Source organism: Anarrhichthys ocellatus, unplaced genomic scaffold (genome assembly GCF_004355925.1).
Source record: "Anarrhichthys ocellatus isolate YVR2014 unplaced genomic scaffold, GSC_Weel_1.0 scaffold52, whole genome shotgun sequence".
Classification (NCBI taxonomy): Eukaryota; Metazoa; Chordata; class Actinopteri; order Perciformes; family Anarhichadidae; genus Anarrhichthys; species Anarrhichthys ocellatus.
This window is the reverse complement of record NW_022280082.1, coordinates 2,429,206-2,434,343: the sequence shown is the minus strand read 5'-3', so window position 1 is coordinate 2,434,343 and position 5,138 is coordinate 2,429,206.

Genomic DNA, 5,138 nt, shown 5'->3' with positions numbered 1-5,138 from the left:
TGTGTGTGTGTGTGTGTGTGTGTGTGTGTGTGTGTGTGTGTGTGTGTACAGATCATATCTTTCTTTCTTAAACCCTATCCCTCTGCAGTAACTCTAAGTGATACACAACCCTCAGGTACTTAAGAAGCATACCTGCCACATTTCACCTGCTCCATTTCTGTGTGTCATTAGTGTTCATATTTTCACTGAGTGGTGATTTTGTGTTTTTTGGGAGGGTTAATGCATGCGTTTGTTGGTTGATTTTGGCAATTTACATACTGTAGTTATGTGTTGGCGCGTGTGGGCAGATGAGAGAGCTTTTAGCATACGAAAAGTACATGATGTACGCTGGACTTTTTCTGTTTTCTGACCATTTGACACAAGAGTCAAAAACAGATTATTGAAAGTGGCTTGTTCCGAGGGCCTGGTTCATGTCCAAAGAGAAGCTGCAGCAACCTGCAGTGACTTGCTCAGTATCATACGCAATGACAAGTGCTTTTTTTTCCAATTTCTCACCACATATTTGAATGGGTTGTTTGTGGTGTCTTTTCTTTTCCTTATATTCATTTTATTCAAATCCGTACCCTGGTCGTGATCTTTGACCTTTACAGTACAACCACACACATCTACAGAGGGGCTTGAGAACATTGCTTGGACTGACGCAGTATATATCTGGTTAAAGGACCGCTTCAGTGGTTTATTATTGCACTTCTATCAAATCAAAGCAGTCATTCTGGCTTTTTCTTCCTGGTATCAAGCTCCAACAATGCTGGATCCCACAGTTCCCATGATGCAACAGAATAGTGAATTCCATTATGATGGCATCGTAAAGGTTATTAATCAGGTTTTTGTCTTTGGAAAGCTCCCTCCAAGATATTATTTAATTGTATTCACTTGTATTCATAGTGTTGCCTGTGGCCAAAATTATTATAATAAGGGCCTTTTAGTATTTGTATTTTCCATATATTCACTGTATACATGAAGCCACATCTCCATTGGTCTGTGCAATTCCTCTCCAGGCCCGCTGAGCAGGTTTCTTTAAGTCACGTCTCCGCTTGTTATTTCCTGTAGAACCCAACCTGTTGGGCCTGTTCCTTTGGCTCAGCAACATTAGTCAAATCCTATTGCTATCACAGCTCAGGAATATTGTTGCTGCTGTAAACAAGGTGTTTAGAGTTGGATTAAACCATTCGTACCAGTGTTTATTCAGTCTGCGTGTGATCTGTTTGTGGTGTGTGCGGCCAAATTTTAGGGTAGCGTTGCGTTGGTACTCTTAAACAGAGAAATGCAAAATCAAGAAACTTTCCTTCTAGAGAAACTTAAATTAACCTTTGAACTAAAGACTTATGTTTCTTGGTTTTGCAGAGAGTTGTGTTCATGTTTGCATCATAGATAAGAATCAAAGAACAGGATATACTCTCAACAACACAAATGTGGAGCCTGTGGAAGATCCTATTGAATCCGTATTTACCCAAAAAAGAGTAAAATTTGCCTCAGCAGCATTGTAATTGAAGGACCAATTGGCCACAGGGCAGACTCTCACATTTAAATATCCAAATGTCACGCAGTCAATTCAAAGAGGCTCAATTTATCAGGACAGGACAGTGAGCTTTGGTTAGGGTTCAACTCTTGTTTTTTTGTTTGTTTATTATTAAAAGTGACTGTATTCTTACATTAGTTTGATGGTATAAAAATTAATACAATTATTCATCATAATTCATAAATAATTAATTAAAATGGTTTATTTAAGTTAATCTATAAAGAGTTTGAAGGGAAAGCTAGAAGTACAGGATAAATGGTTAATATAGTTAGCGTATAGTAGTGATTATACTGAGTGTGCTTATTATAGTACTAGATAAACAATTACAAATAGTAAAGATATAACAGGCCGTTAGCTACAAATAATAGATACATGTTTGACATAGACAGAAGTTATTTAGAAAGAGCTGAAACAGCAAAAAGTAATGGCTGAATACTGAACACTAACCTAGTTAAGTAACATCTGTGTTAAAAAAAAAAACACCAACATGCAACCTGAAAACTAGTGAAACAGGGAACTTTCCAAGCCTCCGACCCTAAAACGAGGATCTTGGTCTTGTTTGTGAAAGCAAAGCCTGCCAAGCGCAGCAAGGTCCTGACCCCTCAATCATCAATTATCAGGAAACAAAGACAACATTTCTGTCTCTGTGAACAAAGTATCTGCAAGCAAAAACAAATGACGGTGACACCACTTGTATGTCAGGAATTGGCCCTGAGGCGGATTCGGGTGAGGTACATAAAAAAAATATCAATACAGTGCTTTTGCGCCGAAATCATTTTGAACACAGATGTGTGCATAAGAAGCTGCGTGATTTGTCTTTGTAGCTGTTTTCGGCACGCATGTATGCAGGTGCAATTCATCCATTCAACCAAATCCAAGAAATCAATTGTCCAACAATTGTGCGACAATTTCAAACTGTACAAGCAATCCCTTAATCCCAGCTGACCTTTTTTCTTGGAAGCGATTTGGGATTCTCCCAGAAGAGGGGAATTCTGAGTGAGTTTGCTCTCCAAAGTTACACCCCTAGTTTCCCATGCATCTCATTTGACTGGCAAATATCTATGCAAATCTGCTGTGCCAGTGAGTTAGAGAGTGTACTTGCAAGCTTCATCTTCTTGCATGCTCCATCTTGCCCCCTCAGGTCCCTCGTTGTCCAAAGGGCTAACAAGAGGGGGTTTTTTTGTTTTGTAAAGTAAATATACCCAGGCGATAAATTATATTTTGCATACAAGATTGGATAAGAGACGGGAATAACGTGAGCCTGTGTGTGAGTGTGAGTATATGTGTTCATTGAGTGGTCCTTGTTGCGTCACAAAACAATGAGTGACACATGTACCTTCCTCTTTCTAGTTGCAAAACAACTCTCTTCTCGTTCTCTCTCCTCTCCTGCATCTGTGGTTGTGTGTGTGTGTGTGTGTGTGTGTGTGTGTGTGTGTGCATCTTTCTTCATTCATATGCAGCCTCTAGTAGTAACTAGCGCTGGTAGTGAAAACTGTGAGGAAGTTGTCACAAAGAGGGGAAGTGTGTAGTAAAAAATATGTCAGGGTATGTCAAGTATTAAATGTCACCTCATTGAAACACAATTTCCCCTTTTCTCTTCTGTGCATGTGCCGTGTGTGTGTGTGTGTGTGTGCGTGTGTGTGTTTATTGCAGACAGAGGGATACACCCAGTGCTCCACCACTGATGTAACATACATATTAAATAACTGGATATTTTCCTTTATTTCCTCCTGCATCAAACTTCCTCTAATTAAGTTCTCCACGAGGTGATTATACTATAAAATAAAGATGGTTTCCCCATTCTTTAAACCAAACTGCTTCCCCCTCAAACTTAAATTAATATAGTTTCACCTTTTAATTCCCAACCACACACACACTCCCACACTCTTAATCTGACCTTTTGCTGACCTGCAGATTACAAGAAAGCAGGAACACTGGCTGGCGCTTCAGAGAATGTTTAAAATGTGTGAATTTGCAGCGGATACAGAAATCACCTCCTTACATATGTGAGTTAGATGTGTAATTGTGTTTACGACAACCATTTTGTCGCTTGCATCACCATGCGTGTTAGTCTTCACATGCGCTTGTATGCACACGTGTGTGTGTGTGTGTGTGTGTGTGTCCGAGTGACCCAGGAAGCTTTGCTGCGTCTCTCTCATACTCTTCCACCAGCTGATATCACTCACTTCCTGCCGTCTTCTCCTGTCCACTCGCTCTGCGTCTGCTCGCTCAGACTCAAGTCCAGGGCACAATTTGGTTAAACACCCGGGGTTTTCTTCTCCACACGACGAGGCACAAGGATGTTGTGACTGTTGTGTCATCTCAGTGTAAGTCTGTGACTGTCTTTTGTGCGCTTCATTCATTCTTCCCTTCCTTATCCCGGCTTACACAGGTCCAGGAGTTTGGACGGCTTGCTTCTCTGTGGTTTGTCCTTCGATCGGCTCTCTGTCCCCATGTTATCATGGCTGATAGATTTTGAAGCTAAAGAAAAACTAAGAGCATCGCTGTTTCTTTTCTTTGTTTGAGTGACATGATTCTGAAAATAGGATATCGACGTGCGACTGTTTCTCAGACATATACTGTACATTGAAATTGAGATTGAAAACATCTCAAGATAACAATCTGTCGACGGCTAATGTGTGTGGTTTGCTTTTGAATGGGTTCAATCTCACACTGACTCTTTAAATGAGTAGGGCTCAACACTTCTGGAGGTTTTGCTCACAGTTTGTAAGGTTGACTCAGAGATCTGTACTTCAAAAAGAAGTTCATGCGAGGCTTCTACCTTGTTTTCAAGCAAGTCATGTTTCCCTTTCTCTTTCTGGGAAATAGGGAGAGGAGAAGAGGAATGAGGAAGTCAACAAGTTTTTTTTTGACATGCCAAAGTCATGTATTAGATATTTAGATCCTTTGTGACACAGAACTGACTGAAGCTGACAATAAACAAGTGCCAAATTGTTTAAACTGCTGTCAAATTGTCAAGTCTTGCCTCTATGACAGCAGGTTTTTTACCCCCACCTTCGAACGTGGCAAGAGAGACAAGTTTTAACTTATCATTATGAAGTAAATGATTGCACAAAGATGCCTAATGGCTTTAGAATAATGACACAATCCCCTATTGTGTCATTATCGGCCTCACTTTCACGATGCAGTACTGTCTGCCACCAGGATACAATCCCGTGGGAAAATAAAGTCTTGCTTTATGGCAAAAAGAAAGTTCGCCCACCTTTACGCAACCAAAACAGGAAGAGGATATAGCACTTGTGTTTGCCCCTGAAGCTATCAAACCAAAGAGTTACTAAAAAGTATCATTGTAAGTTCTTTGCATTAACTTTTAGGGATGCACTGATACCGATGTCGGATATCGGGCCGATACTGACTCAAGTAGCTGAATCAGGTATCTTGACAATGATCAATTCAAATTCAATTCTATGTTTATACACTGTATACATTGCATACTGACAATTTAATTCCTGTTTAAGTTTTGACCAATTTGTTGCTGAATTGAAAAGGTTTAAACTTGAATTGTAATTCCTTTTTACGATTTTTTTTTTGTTAGGATTTAGGACAGCCCTGTTTAAATCAAGTTTGAACATATGCTCTGGACCTGGTCATAGTAAGA